This window comes from Eurosta solidaginis, chromosome 1, assembly GCF_040869045.1.
Source record: "Eurosta solidaginis isolate ZX-2024a chromosome 1, ASM4086904v1, whole genome shotgun sequence".
NCBI lineage: Eukaryota > Metazoa > Arthropoda > Insecta > Diptera > Tephritidae > Eurosta > Eurosta solidaginis.
The window spans coordinates 55870619-55892321 of record NC_090319.1 but is presented as its reverse complement, the minus strand read 5'-3'; the positions used below and the strand labels follow the sequence as shown (position 1 = coordinate 55892321).

At 37.5% G+C, this 21703-nt stretch overlaps 2 protein-coding genes across 2 annotated transcripts in view; both read left to right on the top strand.

Annotated features, from left to right (window-relative positions):
• Positions 1–7171: 7171 nt before the first annotated feature.
• LOC137253646 (HEAT repeat-containing protein 5B) overlaps positions 7172–21703 on the top strand; it is a 204480-nt gene continuing 189948 nt past the window's right edge. Inside the window, exon 1 of the mRNA XM_067791045.1 lies at positions 7172–7310. The gene's annotated coding sequence lies outside the window, so the exon portion shown is untranslated. The remainder of the gene's footprint in view (positions 7311–21703) is intronic.
• LOC137253705 (uncharacterized) overlaps positions 7180–21703 on the top strand; it is a 32116-nt gene continuing 17592 nt past the window's right edge. The window contains exon 1 of the mRNA XM_067791088.1: positions 7180–7310. The gene's annotated coding sequence lies outside the window, so the exon portion shown is untranslated. The remainder of the gene's footprint in view (positions 7311–21703) is intronic.

The following is a 21703-nucleotide window of genomic DNA, read 5'->3' as shown; positions in this document are numbered from 1 at the left end:
ATTATTATATGTAGAGGCGTTAACTCAAGCAGCACTTCTATTGCTTCCGTCGGGCATATTCACATGGCTCCCGTAATGCAGACGATAGGTTTCACTATCATAGTGTACATCCATCTTAGGATCTTTGGGCTGCATCCCCAGGATCTTCCTGCAATACGTCTGCACACCATTATTGCTCTTGTGGCCTTTGATATGGTGTTGTCGACGTGTTTCTTCCATAAGAGCTTAGAGTCAAACGTGACTCCCAAGTATTTCACCTCAGTCGTGTACTCTATCTCTACTCCATCCATTGTGATTTGCCTAATCCCTTCCAGTTTTCTTTTCCTGGTGAAGGGCACAATGGATGTCTTGTTAGGGTGGATGCTTAGCCCTACCTCAGTACACCATTCTTACGTTAACCTTAATGCCCTTTGCATTATGTCGCAAAGGGTGCTCTCAAATTTGCACCTTACAATGATAACAATATCATCCGCGTACCCCTGACAAAGGATTCCGTTGTCTGAGAACCTCTGTAGAAGTTCATCTACTACCAGGCTCCACAGCAGGGGTGACAGGACGCCCCCTTGTGGATATCCTTTCGCTGTTTTAATCACTACTGTACCGTACGCACTTGAGGTTTCGGCAATCCTCGTACGCAATAAGGCGTTTATCCACATACGGATTGGACGTTGTATCTCTCTTCTCTCGAGTACCCGATTCACACTTTCGTGTGTCGTGTTGTCGAAAGCCCCCTCTATGTCCAAAAATGCGAATAGAGTTATCTCCCCGCACTCGAACGCACTTTGGATTTCTGTGGACAGCTGATAGAGTGCAGTTTCCGTCGACCTGCCTGTTCTGTATGCATGCTGATCTTTATGTAGTGGCACTCTATCGAGAACCTTTGATCTAATCTCGTGGTCTACAATCTTCTCCATTGCTTTGAGAGCAAAGGATGTCAGGCTTATAGGCCTAATGGACTTAGGACTGGAGTAGTCCTTTTTAGCCACCTTAGGTATAAAGACCACTTTTGCTCTTCTCCACACCGTCGGGATGTATGCCAGTGCGAGGCTATCCCTCATAAACCTGACCAGGTGTGGGATCAATTCCTCGTCCTGCTGCAGAAAGGCTGGATATATACCATCCACTCCCGGAGATTTGTAGCTCTGGAAAGACTTTACTGCCCACTTAACTGTGCCATCGTTGAAGAGTTCTTTGGCGAGGTTCCAATCTGTGGGTGTCGGTCTCTCTTCTCGAGCCTCCTCTGTTGAGGTATCCGAGGATGCGTCCGGGAAATGCGCTGCAAGCAGGGCACGTGCTCTTTCTTCCTCAGTCCTTGAGTAGGTTCCATCAGGGAGCTGAATCGATAGTCGTGTCTCCCTTTGGTCCTTGGCTAGGGATTTGTGAAGCCTTGCTGCCTCTGGAACCTCCGAAATACCCTCGCAAAATTTTCTGAAGCTCTCTCTTTTAGCTTTTCCAATCTCTTTGTTATATGTTGTTAGATTCGCTGTGTATTGCTCCCAGTTTCCCGTGCGCCTCGCTTGGTTAAAGAGTTTGCGCACGGTTTTCCTCATTTCCGAGAGTTTCCTCGACCACCAGGGGGTTTTATTTCCTAGGCCCTTGGATTCTCGACAGCTAGAGTTAAACGCTTCAATAATGACACGGTTGAAGTTATTAACCCTGGTCTCTAATTCCATATAACTTGTTCCTCTGTTCCTACTATCTATAATAGAAAGATTTCCCTGTATTATATTCCTGAACGTGTCCCAGTTTGTGTTCCTGCGGTTTCGCCTTGGTGGTCCTTCTATGGGTATAGCCCCGATGACGAACTGGATAATAAGATGGTCCGACATTGAGGGTTCAGAGGAAACCCCCCCTCTAGAGACCAGCTCATTAGGCAGATCGTTACCCAGGGTTATGTCCAGGACCTTCTCTAGACCTAGTGATGAAGGTTGGTGAATTCCCAACGTTGTCTGTCGTTGTACTATGGATACCACCCCCGGTTTCAGAGGTACCCGCTGGTCTTTTGTCGGTTTTTCGTTAATATCTTTTGAACGAGTTAAAATTTTCCGCTTTCGGATTATTAATACTGATGTCAACATGCGTCGTTTGGGACCTCTCTCGATATTTTTGGACGCGTATTAAAATTTTAAATTTTTCCATTGTACACATGCATATGCATGTTTCTCCACAAACAGAAAAAGAGTTGTATATTTTTTATTTGTTTTTTCATTTCTTCTTGTTTGGATATTGAGCTTTAAATATAATATTGCGCAAATACTTTAAAAAGTCAAGGCCTTCCAGAAAAGAGAACGGTTATACCTTTGTTGGTGTGTCAAAGGTAGAAGTTTCTGGGTTATTCCAAAAATCCCGGATCCCGGTATTGCGGTTCAGGAAATCCCGGGAATACAAAGACATTCCGGACTCGAAGCCTTTTTAGCTACATACCACTATATTGTATAAAACTACAATGCTTACCGCTCTGCGATGGATTTGTTGCACACAGGAGAAAAAATTGTGTAGAAAAGTGGCTCGGCCGAGAGTTTAAAATGCAGAAAGGTGTTCCTTACAATCATACTATATATCCCACACCCGCTTTCGAAGTAGCCCGAGGTGGGTTTTTCGTGAATATTTTTTGATATGCGCAAAACTCGTTCTTCCTTCAGCCCTTGACAAAAAAAAAATTGTCAAACCGTTGAGAGCCAAACGACATATAAAAAAGTTTAAATTCTCTCTGTAATGCCATTTCTAATCTTTTGTTTTCATTCCAAAAACATTAATATTTTTCTATTTCAATGCACGAAGCATTTTCACACAAAATTTTGAATTTTTATACAGAACATAATTCTTGATATTTGTATTGTCACGGATATTAGCATCACTAAATTATCCCATCACTAAGGCGATGCTAAGGCCATGCCAAGCAGTATTTACGTTAATAATCAAATCAAGTATATACATATATAAGGCAGCCCAGAGAGATGTCACACACAGATGCATTTACTTATATGCCTATGTGCGCGCGAGAGACTGTAAACTACAAACATTCACATCAATAATTCAATCTTTATGTATCTACATAAACGAATAAATAATTGCGTCTACACATATGTACGTATACGAGCAGCGGAGCGGCAATGCACAAACACATGCATATATCTTATCTGAGTTGTCACAAGAGAGAGCAATAATTTGTGCACGTAGTTGTGGCTGGCGATTTTGTAGCCGAAACAACTAGTAAGTTCTGGAAATCGAAAAGCCTAGAAGTATGCAGCGTAAACTATAAAAGCGGGGCAAGCGAGTAAGAAGTAATTCATGCCCCTATTACCGTTTACAACTCAACTTAGTTGGGTTGTAATTAAAACAACTCAACTTTAAGACAACTCAACTCCTGTTTGGTATTACGAATTACAACTTATTTCAGTTGAAATTGAATTGAGTTGCCAACTTCAGAAAGTGATGATTTGACAGATAAATAAACAGCTGATCAATTTGTGGCAGAAATTTAAGCATTTTCAAATGTGATTTTTTTATTAATATTATATGAAATCTATTTTATAATGACAAAAATGTTGGTGACTGACATGTCGCGAATACGGAAAGCATTCGCGTGATCATTCCAATCCCTTGGAACTACCAAGCACCAAGTAAGAAAATGTTTAAGTGACAAATAATGAGTTTCATATGAAGTTATTTTGCAGATTTGAAAGGAAGCATTTTACTCAGTACTAAACAAAATTAAGGACCATTTCCGCATACGCGTTCGTATTTTAAAATTATGATTTTGGTGTTGGACTGGTTTTAGATATTATTGAGGAGCGTATTTGTGCGAAGTAGATTAAAACCCAAACAGAAAAAATTGTATTTTACTCAAATAGGATTCCCAGGAGTAGTGATAAGTATCAATGGGACTCGCATAATTTCACCTATTTTGACTGCATCCGAACTGCGGCCAGCCTCGTGGAATGTCGCTACATAAAGTCAAAAAGTTATTCAATGTAATTCGTTTAAACGTTGTTTTTTCTAGAAATGTGTACAAAATTGGTGATTATTGTTTGATTAAAAAAGGTTTAACTACCGGCTTTAAATTGTTTGCTTTTTTTTTTGTAACGTTTTATAAGCCCGTGCACCATCTAACTCTTATCAAAGGTGGTATCAAAAGACGGGTTTCCATCTCCGTTTTTAGGATTCGAAAGCGGAAATTAAAAATTTTATTTCTTTCGAAAGATATTTACAAAGACCCACAAAATGGCCCAAGAGGGTCCGAAATATGAGGCCCGTTCCAAAGTTTTTTTGCACAGAACATCTTTGTGCGTTGGCGGCCTTGGCCGCGATTCGTAAAAATAACTCTGGTTGGGTCCAACACCTTTCTGCATTACTGTGTACAAAAAATCTGGCAAAATACAACAACCACATGAAATTAGATTTTATTAGAAATAAAATTTTTAATTTTTGTGGTAATTTTTTACGACAGCATGACACTAATACGTGTCCAAAAATATCGAGAGAGGTATTAAACGATGCGTCTTGACATCAGTATTAATAATCCAAAGGCAGAAAATAAAAATTTTAACTCGTTCAAAAGATATTAAACAAAAACCGAAAAAAGACAACAACATTACAACAACCACATGAAAATCGCCAACTTCAACTGCAAATATCTCCGGACAGAGATAAAATGTATCTTTGCCACCGGATTATTGTTCTCGAGATTAATTCGCGTGTTTTGACACCTCTCTCAATATTTTTGGACGCGTATTACCAGTGTCATGCTGTCGCAAAGAATTACAATTTTTGTTTTCGGATTCTTAAATCGGAGGTCGAAACGTGTCTTTTGATACCAACTTTGAACATTTTTGTTAAAAATTAGGTGGTGAACCGTCTTCTAAAACGTAAAATTTTTTCAAAACAACTGCAAAATTGCATGAGACAACTGCTAGTAAGCAGTTGTAAAATTTTGACGTCTTTGACAACTACACCAACACAAGGTTGTAAACGGCAATGCCACAAAAAGTTGTAAGACTAGACAACTCAACCGAAATTTTTTTTGACAGGTTGAGTTGTAATCTGTAATACCAAATTGCGAAATTTCAACCCAACCAGAGTTGAGTTGTAAACGGTAATAGGGGCATCAGTTTGAGTTGAGCTATCAATCAGTTTGATTAAGCACGCGGTCTGGCGGCCAATAGTAGAGTTTCATTTGAGTTATCAATCAGTTTGGTTATTAAGCCAGCGAGTAGCAAAGTATAAGTGTATTGTAAAGTACTTTAATAAAGGCCATTTTTCCATTATTCAATATTGGAGTTATTTCTTCAACAGTTTAGTGATTCGAACTTAGCAGAGGATTGCAAATAAGAGGATTTGCAAGCAATTTCGTTACAGTATTATTATTTTTGATGGTAAAGCCACAGTAACGGCAATGCGCAATCCTGACACTTTCGATCTCGTCCTTCATTTTGGGAAACATTGACTACATTGTGGATAAGCAGTAAAAGGCGAATTAATGGTGACTTATAAGCCGGAGTCATTGGTGCCGTATGTCGTATCGCTGTATCCGTATCCCTAACGTAATCAGCTGTTTATCGTTACGACGGTAAACCAAAACCCAATTGGTTGGCTACGATACGGTTACGACCTTAGCGGCACCAATAATCGATTGCATTGTTTCTCATAAGGTTGGTCGAATCAGCTGTTAAAAGGTTACCGATACGGTTGCCGATAAAGCACCAATGTCTCCAGCTATAACCATAAAGCCATAACCAGATAAAACAGCTGATCAAACCTCCTTATGGAAATCAATGTAATCGAGTTAGCGTTATGGTATGGCACCATTAATCGATTACATTGATTTCCATAAGGTAGGTTCGATCAGCTGTTTTATCTGGTTATGGCTTTATGGTTATAAGTCACCATTAATTCGCCCCTAAGAGAGGAAGCTTACTGACTAGGTGGGTGTAGAAAATACCCAAGGTAGGGCATGCCTGCAATATAGGGATAAAATTCCCATTGTGCTTGACTGAATTTTCGTACAATCTATTTGAGGTAATAGACGAGAACTGTCGACTGCTAATGCGCGTCTAAAAATATCGAGAGAGGTGTCCAAAGACGCGTATTGACCTCGACAACAATAATCCGAAGGAAAATAAAAATTTTAACTCGTTGAATATTAACTAAAAATCGAAAACTGACCCGGGACCCTCCCAAACCCTACATTTTTTTCAGTGCACAACAACATTACAACAACCACATAAAATTGCCAACTTCAACTGCAAATATCTCCGGACAGAGATACGATTTTTTCTTTTCTTCCTTCGCATTATTGTTGTCGGCGGCAAGACACAAGCATTGTTTACTATATAGTTTGGCAGCTTAAGTAGAGGTTATGTTGCGAATGGAGTGGAAGGCAGTGGACTAGGCAGTCGAATGTCATATAATGAAGGAATGGTATTCGGAGATTTTTCAAAGTTAAAAAAAAAAATGATAAAAGCTTTAATATAAATAAAACTATTGTTTTAATAACAACAAAAACGCCATATATATTCTGTATACATAAATTTGTTAGGATTATCTCACTTTAAAATTTGAATTAAATAATCTAAAATTTTGTTTTGAAACTGAGTCGAGAACTGTGCGTGTGAATGTGCGAATTTTCACCGATCAGCTGTTAGTTGCGCTACTTGGTAAAATTTACAATGGACACAAGTATGTCCTTAATTTCGCAGTTCAAGCTTACCACTGACTAGTTTAACAATATGGTAGCCCTATGTAGAAATGTCATCAAACAGCTCTACCAACACCTTGTCGAATTGACCATTGTAAATTTTACCAAGTAGCGCAACTAACAGCTGATCGGTGAAAATTCGTACATTCACACGAACAGTTCTCGACTCAGTTTCAAAACAAAACTTTAGATTATTTAACTCAAATTTTAAGGTGAGATAATCTTTACAAATTTATGTACATACAATATATAAGGCGTTTTTGTTGTTATTAAAACAGTAGTTTTATTTTTATTAAAGCTTTTATCAATTTTTTTTTTAATATTGAAAAAACTGCGAACACCATTCCTTCATTTTATGACATTCGACTGCCTAGTCCACTGCCTTCCACTCTATTCGCAACATAACCTCTGTTTAAGTTGCCAAACTATATAGTAAACAATGGAATTGACTTTTATTATGGTTTTTTCCATTGTTTACTATACTTTTTTCTGTGATGAAAAAGTAAAAAAATAGGAAGTTCTTGCACGAGTGTTCCATTTTTAATTTTGAAACAGTGTTAATTTGGCTTTGCAAATATAACTATTGAAATATTATCATATCCATCTCTAAAACGTAAGTCGCATTCTTTATTAATTTATTATGCGAATCATATTTATAATGTGCTTCAAAAAGTATAAACTAAGATTGGGTAATTTTTAACTTTAACCAACTACTGTTAAAACACATCCAAAAACTTTGGAAGACGTGTCAAAAAGCGAGCTTTGCACCCAGGACAGCCAGTCCGAAACTGGTGTAATTTTTATTATTTTTGTACTCCTTTATTATATTTGTACTATATTTGTACTCCTTGTATTATATTTGTACTCCTAAAAAAATTTTGAACACGTGTTTTGCGCGGATATGGTTATGGTCTCCAAACCGATGTGGCACCCACTCTTTGTTGTAGCGATAAGGTTACTCCCCGAAGTCTCCGGGGAACGTTATCGATGTGATGGGGCTTTGCCGGATACAGATCCGGTACGCTCCAGTAACACAGCACCATTAACGTACTAGCCCGACCATCTCGGGAACGATTTATATGGCCACATTAAACCTTCAGGCCATCCCTCTCTCCCCACGCCAAGGTTCCATGTGAGCTTGGAGTCGCCAGAGCCTCGTCTGTTAGTGAAACGGGATTCTCCGCTCGAAGGTGAGGTTAACCATTAGGTTGGAGAAGCTATAAATTGCGCTACACAACCCCTTGAATACCCACTCTTGATAATCTTTTTTAGCGCGGCCGAAGGCCTCCAATGCAGAAAGGTATTATGGGTAAAAAAAAAACGATTGATTGCACCCCCAATTTCAGGGCGCTTCGGGGTAATTTTTCAGTTTTTTGTTAATATCTTGTGATAGACGCAACTTTTTTATTTCCGGATTCACGATCCTGATACCCCTATTGATATTTTTGGACGTGTAGTGTATTAAAAGTGTTATCCTTTCGTATAGAATTACCGTGCTTCGCGTCTTTTAACATTTCGCCCGTTTTTTTGGACAAGTCTTAGCATTGGTGAGCTAAAGTAAAGAATAACATTCACTAGAAGCTAAGAACATTTACAAGAGGCTTATGTTTGTCTCTGATCTCATGTTAAAGTAATTCTTAAGTTTGGCTAACAAGTCCTAATTCACAACCAAACATGTTAAAAATTAAGCTTATGCTAAAAGCAGGGACCCAGACTGTTATTCCTTTTATAATGAAAGTCCGTCAGAATAAATTATTTCCGGACTTAAATTTTTTATTTTTTATTTGATAAGTCCGAACGTTAAAGTGAAATCCGGACTTTTACTTTTTAAAGAGAAATAAAAGCTCGGCCCTCAACTATAGAACGGCCCAACCTAATGAAACGAACTTTTTTTTCATATACAGCCCAATTCTAAACAAAAATTCCGTGCGAATTTTTTCCCTTCTCCAATTCATGGTATTCTAAATAAAAATTCATTGTGATTTTTTTCACTTCTCCCTTTCCTCCTATTCTGAACAATGTTCGAAAAAGCGGAAACCGGTTACGGGAGAAAAGTAGGTTTTATGAATGTGAGTGAGAGCGAGATTTCTCTGCCATTTCTTAGGAGTTTTTTCACTTGTTAAATTAAAGGGAATGCATCAAAATAATTAAAGAAAAATGGTTCTTTTAAGAGAGAACTTATTTGTACAAATTTGTGCTAAAATATGTACATTTTAAGTCGAAAATTATATCATAAGCAACGGAAGAGCTCTTGGTATATTTGATGCAGCCATCCAGAAATTGTGCAAGGATTTTTTAAGAAGGCTTAAATAGATTTTGGCATATGACGAAAGACGAATTCAACTCGACTTGTCCGCCAGAAAATTGCTTTGCTGAATGGAAGAAGACAACTCCAACGGATGTGTGTTATCCCGCCGTCTGCTTCTGTTGTGTTGTTGTTGTAGCGATTAGGTTACTCCCCGAAGGCTTTGGGGAGTGTTATCGATGTGATGGTCCTTTGTCGGATACAGATCCGATACGCTCCGGTAACACAGCACCATTAAGGTGCTGGCCCGACCATCTCGGGAACGATTTATATGGCCACATTAAACCTTCAGGCCATCCCTCCCTCCCCACCCCCAAGTTCCATGAGGAGCTTGGGGTCGCCAGAGCCTCGTCTGTTAGTGAAACGGGATTCGCCGCTCGAAGGTGAGGTTGACAATTGGGTTGGAGAAGCTATATATTGCGCTACACAACCCCTTGAATCCCGCCGTCTGCTTCTTATGCTCCTTTGTCGATGTTGCTGTGGCACCAATTCATTACTTATTTTAGTCAATTCCATATGAAATGCAATATTGTGTATTGTTCATATTTTATTTCTAAATTTTAAACAAACTCGCAGCAATAATTAAACTTCAATTTCTTAAACAAAAATAATTCAGGGTTCGATTCGAGCCCAAGGCCAGAACAATAATTTTTTTCAAATGATAATTAATGTTATTTTTAAATTTTTCTAAATTTTTCTAAATGATTAGCGCAGCATGTCTAAAGCGTACTGATGATGAAGGCTTAGCACCCTTCGAAATGGATCTATCTGCGCAGCTATGGCAGGTTGTCTGAAAAAATTTCTACTTACTATTCCAAAAACAAAACACAATTTTTCAAATTTAGAAAAATTAAAAAATAACAATAATTATCATTTGAAAAAAATTATTGTTCTGGCCTTGAGCTCGAATCGAACCCTGAATCATTTATCAATAGGCCGATAAAAACAAAAACAATTGCTAATAAACCATGAGCACTTGGGAATGTCAAACAAAGTAATTGACAATAAACAAAAATCCAGCATTATCAATGATTTGCACCAGATGGCGCAACACTGAATAAATACATTTGGTAAAAGGAATAGAAGTAGCCAATTTGCCAGTCAAACAAACCACCGCTGTATAGCTAAATGGTTAGCGCAGCATGCCTAAAGCGTACTGATGATGAAGGCTTAGCACCCTTCGAAATGGATCTATCTGCGCAGCTATGGTAGGTTGTCTGAACAATTTTCTACTTACTATTCCAAAACCAAAATATAATTTTTCAAATTTAGAAAAATTTAAAAATAACAATAATTATCAACAATTTTTGTTGTTATATCGGCCTACTGATTTTAAGATCGCGGGTTCAAGGCCTAACAATAATTAATAATAAACAAGTCCAATTTTCACAGCCATTCTGCAACAGATGTCGCAGTGTTGTGAATATCAATTGGCACGAACCAGAATAGAAGTAGGATTAATGAAGACAAACAAAAAACCGCTGTGATGGCTGAATGGTTATAGCAGCGGCGCCTAAACGTTGCCGATGAAGGAATTTAGCAGTTCCCGAAATGGATCTATACAACGAGCTTTGGCAGTTGTCTAAAATTTTTTCTTTCTTCTATTCTAATTTAAAATTTTTTTCAATTAAGAAAAAATTTATCATAACAATAATAATGATACGCGTCTCGCGATCTAACAATAATTATCATTTGAAAAAAATTATTGTTCTGGCCTTGAGCTCGAATCGAATCATTTAACAATAGGCCGATAAAAACAAAAACAATTGTTAATAAACCATGAGCACTTGGGAATGTCAAACAAAGTAATTGACAATAAACAAAAATCCAGCATTATCACTGATTTGCACCAGATGGCGCAACACTGAATAAATATAGTTGGTAAAAAGGAATAGAAGTAGCAAATTTGCCAGTCAAACAAACCATCGTTGTATAGCTAAATGGTTAGCGCAGCATGCCTAAAGCGTACTGATGATGAAGGCTTAGCACCCTTCGAAATGGATCTATCTGCTCAGCTATGGCAGGTTGTCTGAAAAATTTTCTACTTACTATTCCAAAAACAAAATACAATTTTTCAAATTTAGAAAAATTAAAAAATAACAATAATTATCATTTGAAAAAAATTATTGTTCTGGCCTTGAGCTCGAATCGAACCCTGAATCATTTATCAATAGGCCGATAAAAACAAAAACAATTGTTAATTAACCATGAGCACTTGGGAATGTCAAACAAAGTAATTAACAATAAACAAAAATCCAGCATTATCACTGATTTGCACCAGATGGCGCAACACTGAATAAATATAGTTGGTAAAAAGGAATAGAAGTAGCAAATTTGCCAGTCAAACAAACCACCGCTGTATAGCTAAATGGTTAGCGCAGCATTCCTAAAGCGTACTAATGATGAAGGCTTAGCACCCTTCGAAATGGATCTATCTGCGCAGCTATGGCAGTTTGTCTGAAAAATTGTCTAATTACTATTCCAAAAACAAAATACAATTTTTCAAATTTAGAAAAACTAAAAAATAACAATAATTATCATTTGAAAAAAATTATTGTTCTGGCCTTGAGCTCGAAACGAACCCTGAATCATTTATCAATAGGCCGATAAAAACAAAAACAATTGTTAAACAAAATTAGAAATGCGCAACAAAATTTCAATTGGCAAAACAACTGACTTCGGAAATTCGAATTTCCCATTCCCCAATTACACAGGTCAACAAAAAAAAATTTTTTTGTACATGGGTTTTGCCCAAAAATGCAATTACGAATCAAAAATATTTAGTTTTGTAGAAGTTATAGCGATTTGAAAATTTTGCATTTTTGCACCAGGCTAATGTAGGTCCTTTCGCGCTATTTCGGTCGATAGAGGGCGGCGGGAAGCTACCTGATGCAGCGATGCATCGAAAAAATATCTACTTAAAGCACAACATACTCACCTTAAAAAAAAAAACAAAAAAATGTGGCTGAGAAACAGTAAAAAGGAGATAAAAGGTCCCAGATACACATGATTTTAGGTAGATTTGGCAATTCGTTAAGTACATATTAAGAAACTCATCAAAACTTTTACTGACGGATTGGCAGGCCTAGCAATAGCATGCGACACTATGTTTTTGCATATCACAGAGGAATGATGTCTTCGAGAAGTTGTAAACGAGCGGCTAATTCGGTTTGCTATATATGTGGCGAATGTATTAAAAGAAGACAAAAAAGTTTGATTTAACTAAAAACTCAAGGATTTGCGAGACCTACCTAGCCTACTTCGGTCTACCTGTTAAAAACCAGGGCAAAAAATGGGCTCCACATGTTTCATGTAACTCTTGCAGAAGCATTCTGGAGCGTAAGTTTATTTTCTCTTTTTTATTGTACTAACTGTTTCATATATATATACATATATCTACATATATATAATTGCATAATAACTGAAATTGTTATGAAATGCTTTACGTTTTATTATAGTTTTGTACCAGGGTGAAAAAAGAGCCATGAAGTTCGCAGTGCCGAGGATTTGGGGGGAACCGAGTAATCATGACACTGATTGCTATTTTTGTGAAAGGGAAACATTTAAGGAAAACAATATATCCGGAACTACCATCGACATCCGCTCAAAACCACATTCGGAATAAAATCCTGTACCTGATCCACCTGTGTTGGAAAAGCAACTATTCCCTCAAGGCAGCTTTCAAACACCGAGTTCACCTGTATCCGTACATGCAGAATTTGTTCCTCAATTTGAATCAGGAATACCACATCTTATCAACTCTGAAGATCTCAATGACTTAATAAGAGACTTAAAACTATCAAAAGACAAAGCAGAGTTATTAGCATCGCGGCTTAAACAACGAAATTTACTTACTTCTGATGTTCGAATATCTCGGCAAAGAAAGCGTCATGAATAATTTTCTTGTTTCTACAGTAAGGAAGATGGACTCTGTTTTTGCTATGGCGTGAAAGGTTTATTTGAGGCAATTGGTATTCCTTGTAATACAAATGAATGGCGCCTCTTTATCGACAGCTAAACAAAAAGTCTAAAAGCAGTTCTACACAATGGGAACAAATTTCCATCTATTCCACTGGCACATTCCATACATCTCAAAGAAAATTATGACAGTATTAAAATGCTATTAACTGCAATCAAATATACGCAATACAATTGGGAAGTTATTGGAGACTTCAAGATGGTTTGTTTTTTTACTGGAATGCAAGGTGGATATACCAAACACTACTGTTATCTTTGCCTATAGGATAGCAGAAAAATAATGCCGCCCACTATCGCCAAAAACATTGGCCTTAACGTACTGTGTATGGAGTGGGAAGATTTAATATTAAACATGAAGCAATTGTCGATCCTAAAAATATATTGATGCCGCCATCGCATATTAAATTGGGCCTTATTAAACAATTTGTGAAGGCTCTTAATATTGAGTCTAAAGTTTTCAAATATTTGCAGACTTTTTTTCCAAAGCTGTCAGAGCCGAAAATTAAAGCTGGAGTCTTTGTTGGCCCTCAAATAAAAAAAATTATGAACTGCGATATTTTCCCGGACCTACTTCGCAATGAGGAGAAACTAGCGTGGAACAGTTTTAAGACAGTAGTTCATGGCTTTATTGGAAATCATAGGGATGAAAATTATGATGAGCTGATAACTGGCATGATTACGAATTTTTCCGCCATCGAATGTAGAATGTCGCTAAAGATGCACATGTTACATTCACATCTGGATAAATTCAAAGATAATATGGGAGCTTATTCCGAAGAACACGGGGAGCTATTCCATCAAGATATAATGGAGTTTGAGAAACGCTACCAAGGCCAGTATAAGGAAAGCATGATGGGGGACTATATTTGGACATTAATAAGAGAAAATGCAGGAAAAAGCATTTTTAAACATTTAAACTGTATTCTAAAACTAAATTTATAAGAATAAATCTTAAATTGATTTTTACTATACCAGAATAAATCAAATCTATGTCAAATTTTGATGAATTTTCATGTTTTTCGTTTTTCTCATTTTTTTCGAACAACCAAATCAAAAACTTGTTTATGTTCATATTCTTATTTCTGGGTGCAAAAGCAATAAAAAAAATATACGCACGACCCATGTACAAAAATGTTGTTGACCAGTGTTATTCTTCTCCCTAGGAGAACAGAATTGGAGGAATTTTTCCGCGGGAATAAAAAATCCGCGAGAACAAAATTCCGCGAGAATATTTAGAATTGGTCTGATTGCACTGAAATTTTATATACCGCGTTCTGTTGAAACAAGGATACCATCAACACAATTCTAAATATTCCCTCGGAATTTTGTTCTCGCGGATTTTTTTATTCCCGCGGAAAAGTTCCTCCAATTTTTTTCTCCTAGGGAGAATAATTGGGGAATAGGAATTTCGAATTTTCGAAGTCAGCTGTTTTGTCAATTGAAATTTCGTTGCGCATTTCTTATTTTGTTTAAAAAATTTAAAAGTTTAATTATTGTTGCAAATTCGTTCGAAATTAAGAAATAAAATATAAATAATGCACAGTATTGCATTAACTGAAATGAGTAATGAATTGGTGCCACAGCAACATCAACAGAGGAGCATAAGAAGAAGAAGACGGCGGGATAACACAAATCCGCCGGAGTTGTCTGCTTTCATTCAGCAAAACTATTTTCTGGCGGCCAAGTCGAGTTGAATTAGTCTTTCATCATACGCCAAAATCTATGTAAGCCTTCTTAAAAATCCTTGCGCAGTTTCTGGATGGCTGGATCAAATATACGAAGAGCTCTTTCGTTGCTTAGGATATGCTTTTCGACTTAAAATAAAGAATATTGTGGTTGTTGTATTAACAGGGAGAATATTGTGGTAGAATGTAAATACATATTTTAGCACAGATTTGTACAAATAAGTATTCTTTCTTAAAACAACCAATTTGCTTTAACTATTTTTATACATTACCTTTAATTTAACTAGTGGTAAAACTCCTATGAAATGGCAGAGAAATCTCCCTCTCCCTCACATTCATAATACCAACTTTTCTCCCATAACCGGTTTCCGCTTTTTCGAACATTGTTCAGAATACGAGGAAAGGGAGAAGTGAAAAAACTCACAAGCAATTTTTATTTAGAATACGAGGAATGGGAGAAGGGAAAAAATTCGCACGGAATTTTCGTTTAGAATTGGCCTGAATATCTCAGTTGGATCAAATTGCATGGCGAAAAAACAGGTGCAAGTTTACTATGGAAAAGTATCAGCAAAGTACTATAAGAGCTAGTTTTAGTTTTTCTAAGACAAACATCTGGTATTAGTAACAAAAACTTTCAAATTACCATATATGTTTCAAATCTAGACATTTAGAAGATTTCCCACTAAGGTTCTTTTTTCCTATCAAAATCGCACCTAATCTACCAATTTTTTTTTTACAAAATGCGACACTTAAAATATTTATATTTATTGAGATGCTTCAATTCAAATCTTTATTCATTCTATACACTGAACTGTGTGGCTAACAGTTACTATTATCAATTTGGATCTTAGCTTATTTTTTTATCAAGGGAAGTGCTCCCCTGGAGTAGATCCATATGAAAGTGCAATCAAATTATACTTGTTTCAACTTTGTTATTAGATATTCTTCATGAAATCATTTCAAAAAGTCAAATATAATTTCAGTACATAAATAGTTAGTTTTGACTTTAAATATGCTCGATTAAGTACCTTTTAAAGGCGGGGTGTAATAAGGCCTTTTGAAATAAGGCCTTTAAGGTCTTATATCGCTATCGATTGAGAAATAAAGCCTTTATTAAAAATAAGGTCTTATTTCACTTGAAATGTGAAATAAGGTTCTAAAGGTTTTATTTCACTTTTTGGCAAGTGCGTGGTATAGGGGACAACGACCAAAAAAGGCTAATAATCCAAACCAACTTTCTGCATAGGCGGCCTTCGGCCGCGCTTATAAATATAACCCTGGGCTACGCCACGCCAAGCCCGGGTGTGTGGTATAACCCTGGCTACCACCACGGTGATATCCTTCTGCGTAGTACACCCTTCTGCGCAGTAGCCACGGTTATACCACACACCCGGACTTGGCATGTCGTAGACCAGGGTTATTTTTTATAAGCGCGGCGGCCGCCTATGCAGAAAGGTGTTCTACGCAGAATTACTGTGTATGGCGCAGCCGGTGTTGGATCGGCTAACATAACAATAAACTCTTAAAATAACAATAAACTCATAACAATTAACTCAATAAGCTCTTTGGAATTCTCATAAGTTCTCGCGTAAATAAATAAAGGGGTTATTGCACATTTCAAAAAAGATCTAATTGCGTTTTAAATGTGAAATAAGACCTTTTTTTTTGAAAATGACAAAATAAAGGCTTTATTTCACTTTGGTTGCGATATCAGGCTTTAAAGGCCTTATCTCAAAAGGCTTTATTACACCCCGCCCCTTTTAAATTACAATGATCTCTAAATATTGACCAAACCTTTAAATATTTTATTCCTTACCTTTTGTTTATACACACTGTTGCTGTCCGAAAATTGGTGTGTATTGCTCCCACTATTCAGTTTCTGTCCCATTGTCTTCTACTTTATCTTCCATTTTTCTTCTTATTCTTGTCCATCCCTTATTCTATTTATTTTCCTCCCATTACCACGCTCAAGCGCAGTCACATTTTCACACCCAGAAATTTGTCATACTATAGCTTCTGCACAAAAAAAAAAAATATTGTAACTTCTTGCCTATTTCTCCTCCTCTCCATGTTTGATCACTGTCTCTCCTCCGTATCTTCCCCCTTTCTCTCTTCTACTCCCACTTAATTCTTCTCACTCAACCTCCCTCTATTTTTCACCATCTTCTCTTCTATATGCTGTTTGATATCCATGTTAAGAATACACATTCTGGGATAACCCAGGTCCACATGTTGGTCATGGTCCACTTCCCCAAAGAAAAGTTTCTCACATATTAACTTGGCAGCAGAGGTACCCCTGTATCGAATTTCAAGCGAATATTAGATTTTTTAGAAGAGGTCGATCCCTTGTCCACACCCCGGAGATAAAAGTTTCTCAAATAATAAGGTGGTTAAAGAAGTACCGCTGTTCAAAGTTTCAAGGAAATCGCACTATAAATTATTTATTTTTTAGAACCGTTCGGCGACTGGTCCCCTTTTGAGAAAGATCAGAAAGAAAACGAGCCAAATTTTAAATCGAAATCACCCTAATATCCTCTTGAACACACGCACAAAATTTCATCAAAATCGGGCCAGTCGTTTAGCAGGAGTTCAGTCCCAGACACACGTACAGAACAAATACATATATTAAGATCAGCTTTAATTCTTATAAATACTTTGAGATTTTAAAATCATAACGTATATCTTAATAATCAGTATCAATGATATTGCAGTCAATCTCTTCTTTAATAAAATTACTTCAAATAAGCCATGAATTTTGTAGTATTTGCATTAGGGTGGTCCTTATATATCAAATAAAGGATTTTTTCCAGTCTCACCACTTCAGATGGTAATACTATGGCCAAAAAAGTCCCATATAAAGTTATGTCCTGATTGGAGACCGTTAAAGGGTGTTGTACGGACTTACGATTTATTGAGGGAGACTTCAAAAATTAAAACGATTTTTTTGATATCTATAATCGATAAAACTAGTTAGCGATATAACACAGAAGGAGTTATTAAAGACTCAGTTGAATAGGTGGATCTGAAGTCAGAGATAGTACCTAAAGAATGGAAAATCTCGTCAGTTGATCCTATTAAGAAAGTAAAAAAGACCAAGAATGCTGCAGAGCTTAGATCGATTAACACTAAGCTGTCCGTTAAATAAAAATAAACTCTGTGGACCCCAATGTCTCATGGAGCCAGGGGCTGGGGGATGATGGCCTAGAAGGTTCATTTTACCTTAATGGTGCCTTTTACCGGATCTATATCCGGAAAAGGACCGTCAACATCGATAGCACTCCCCAAAACCTTCGGGAGTGTGTTTGTCGTCACAACAACAACACCATACGGATGCCTATGTAGTATAAAGAACGAAGTTTGACCAGAGTGACTCGCGTCTTCCTTGGTAGTCTACTTTCTTCTGAAAGGGCTGGATAGTATATATTAATAACGGGGTTCGCCCGTCGCTACCCAGCGAAGGTATCTACCAACTCAGTGTGGATTGGGCTTAGGGCCTCCTGGATCTGGATCATTCGGATATGTTTCCTTATCCCTCTTGGAGGCGGGGCTACATCAAGCAGTAGTTTGCGGAAAGGTACAGGTTTGTGACTAGCATTCGTATCCACGTAGTATGTAGTTCTAAATTTCAAATTAGGAACATCCATAGTTTGTATATATTAAACAAAACTTTCGTTTGAAGAATAATAAATATTCTTAACACGCCTAGTAACATAACTTACTAACACTTGTCTGTATGTTGCTTAACAACCATACTTGCGTATTCGTCTACTGACCTATTTACCCATTTGTGACCAACATTTGTATCTCTCTATGCTTTAAATCGTCTACTTTGGTTATGTCACTGTTAGGCCAACAATGTGGACATTGAGTAACTATCAGTATTCTTCATATTGATAGTTTGTTTTGCCCTAACTTAAGTACCTTTGCTCCCCACTCGTATTTGTTCGTTGTAACTTTTGGTGCTAAAAATTTTTTTGATTTTTTTTTCGCATGTCAAACAGCCATCAAATGAAAGTGAAAAAACGCACATTCCACGCAACATCATAAAAACTATGTAAGTTGGTAATTGATAAAGAATTCCGGAAGCAACGAGTTAAGAAATGTGTAGTTCTAATGCAAAGTGTTTTCATAGATTTAAAAAAGGCTATATATGTACATACATAGACATACATATAAATTCATAAAGTGGTGCTCAGCTAAATAGCATACTCATATGATGTCGCCTTTAATCATGTCACGCGGTATGTCTTCGGGTAGGCTAAGTATGATCATATATCTGCGTGGCGAACGAGTCTCTTGGGTTGTGAAATATCTGAGTATCTTAAGGCAAGAGACTGTATATTTCTGTGTCGTGTGATTGCTGATAAAATGCCTACTTATTTATATAACAAGCTAACATTCTCTAGATCTGCTCTCATAAATGATTTGATCATGCCCAGCTACAATTATCTAAACTCTGCAAGACTTTTCTTTGTCAATGCTATCCGCATGTGGAACTCTAACCCCAACTCTATTCGCAATAGCTTAAGTGGAAGCAACCTTAAGAATGTTATATTTTCTTTCTTTGGTAAGGTATATACAAATTAGAATCTGAGTTTAGCTACTTATAGTCTAGTTGTTGTTGTTGTTGTTGTTGTAGCAATGCTCGCACCACCTAATAGCCGCGACCGATCACAAATTGTCATCAATATCCTCTAACGGGAGTCGAAGGAAACTTGCCGTTTCAACAGGGGTGGACCATAAGGAAAGGGGTGTTAGAGGCGTTGGTTCCACATTACAATTAAAGAGATGGTTGGTGTCATGTGGGGACACATTGCAAGCGGGGCATACATTTTGTATGTCGGGGTTGATTCTGGATAGGTAAGAGTTTAACCTGTTACAGTATCCAGAACGATGTTGAGCAAGAGTGACACGTGTTTCCCTGGGGAGTATGCGTTCCTCTTCCGCGAGTTTTGGCTAATTTTCTTTAAGTACTGGATTCACCGGGCAATTCCCGGCATAAAGGTCCGACGCCTGTTTATGGAGTTCACCAAGGATCTGCTTGTGTTTTTCACTTCATACGGCTGGGTTCTCAGGTGCCGTATTTCCTCAAAATGCTTACGGAGATGACTCCTTAAGCCCCTAGGCGGTGCTGGTTCATCAATCAGATAGTCTAGTCAATCATTGTTGCTAAATGTCCTTGTCACAATTCTTGTTAAACTTATATATTACCACTGTTATTACTTTATTCTTACATGCTTACATGTTTTTTGAAAATTGTACATGGAATAATATATACATTTTTAAGTTTTAAGTTTTAAAAATTATACCCATTAATATGTAACCATTGTTGCACTATAAAAGATCATATAAGATCTTATTGTGATAATACTGTCAATTAATAAATGAAATGAAAAATATTTGTATACAGTATTCATAACGGTTTTTTACTCAAACTTGTCCGTTTTTTTTTTCAAATTTGATATGATCATAACACAAATCACTCTTGACGACGGAGACCAGATTTGTCTGTTTAGACTAAAAATGGTATTGTTGTCGTATTAACGATGAAGCCACTCTAACTGCAAAGAAAATCATTTAAAAAAATTTGGTATCACGTTGTCATAAGGAATAAACGCCTAAGTCCTGTGTAAAAGTACATATAAGAGTTTTCTGCGTGTAAGCTGGAGTTTGCGGGCTGGTACCTAAAGGGCCAATTAATGGTGACTTATAACCATAAAACCATAACCAGATAAAATAGCTGATCGAACCTACCTTATGGAAATCAATGTAATCGATTAGTGGTGCCATACCATAACGCTAACGCCATAACCATACCATAGCCAAAGGGCGAATTAATGGTGACTTATAACCATTAAGCCCTAACCAGATAAAACAGCTGATCACACCTACCTTATGGAAATCAATGTAATCGATTAATGGTGCCATACCATAACGCTAACTCGATGGTATTACGCTACCGACTGTCCTTCAATAAATAAATGTAAGGCGCGATAACCTCGGAAGAGATTTTAGGCCGAGCTTCTCTTCCAATTTGCGCCGTGCTTCTTTTTAAATTTTTTCCGCACGGGACCTACAAGGCAGATGAGTTTTCACTGAGAAGCTTTCTATGCCAATAATACACTCGGAGCGCTTACCAAATCACTGCCGACCCCGCTTAGAAAAACTTTCTTCTAATTGAAAAAACTTGTTTCTAAAATTGTGATGTTGCTTTGCACCATACCACGGCGGCTGCAAAATGGTACCGATTGTCTTACACCCAAAAGGATCTACATTTTGGCGAGCATGCATCCGCAATGCTACTTAAAATCCAGAGCCGTAAAAAAAAACCTCAAATCTCTTGCCGGCAATATTTGGGGTAAATATAAAGAGGCCCTCATTACCACCCACAAAGCAATTGGCAGGCCACTTGAATTCTACGCGTTCCCGATATGGACGCCGAGCTTTAAGGTTACTCTTACTTACTTAATTGGCGCTTAACCGTCTAAACGGTTATGACCGTCCAACAAGGCGAGCCAGTCGCTCCGCCAACCGGCGCCTATTGGTCACACCAAGGGAGTTTAAATCGTTTTCCACCTGGTCCTTCCAACGGAGTGGGGGCCGCCCTCTACCTCTGCTTCCATAGGCGGGTTCCGATAGAAACACTTTCTTGGCCGGAGCATCATCCTTCCTTTGCATAACATGGCCTAGCCAGCGCAGCCGCTGCGTTTTAATTCGCTGCACCATGTGGATGTCTGCGTATAGCTCGTACAGCTCATCATTAAATCTTCTTCGGTACTCGCCATCGCCAACGCGTAGAGGTCCATAAATTCTTCGAAGAACTTTTCTCTCGAACACCCTCAAAGCCGCTTCATCTGCTGTTCTCATGGTCCATGCTTCTGCCCCATATAGCAGGACGGGTATGATAAGTGACTTGTAGAGTATGATTTTCGGTCGCCGAGAGAGGACTTTACTTTTCAATTGCCTACCTAGCCCAAAGTAGCATTTATTGGCAAGATTGATTCTTCGCTGGATTTCACTGATGTTGTTGCTAGTGTT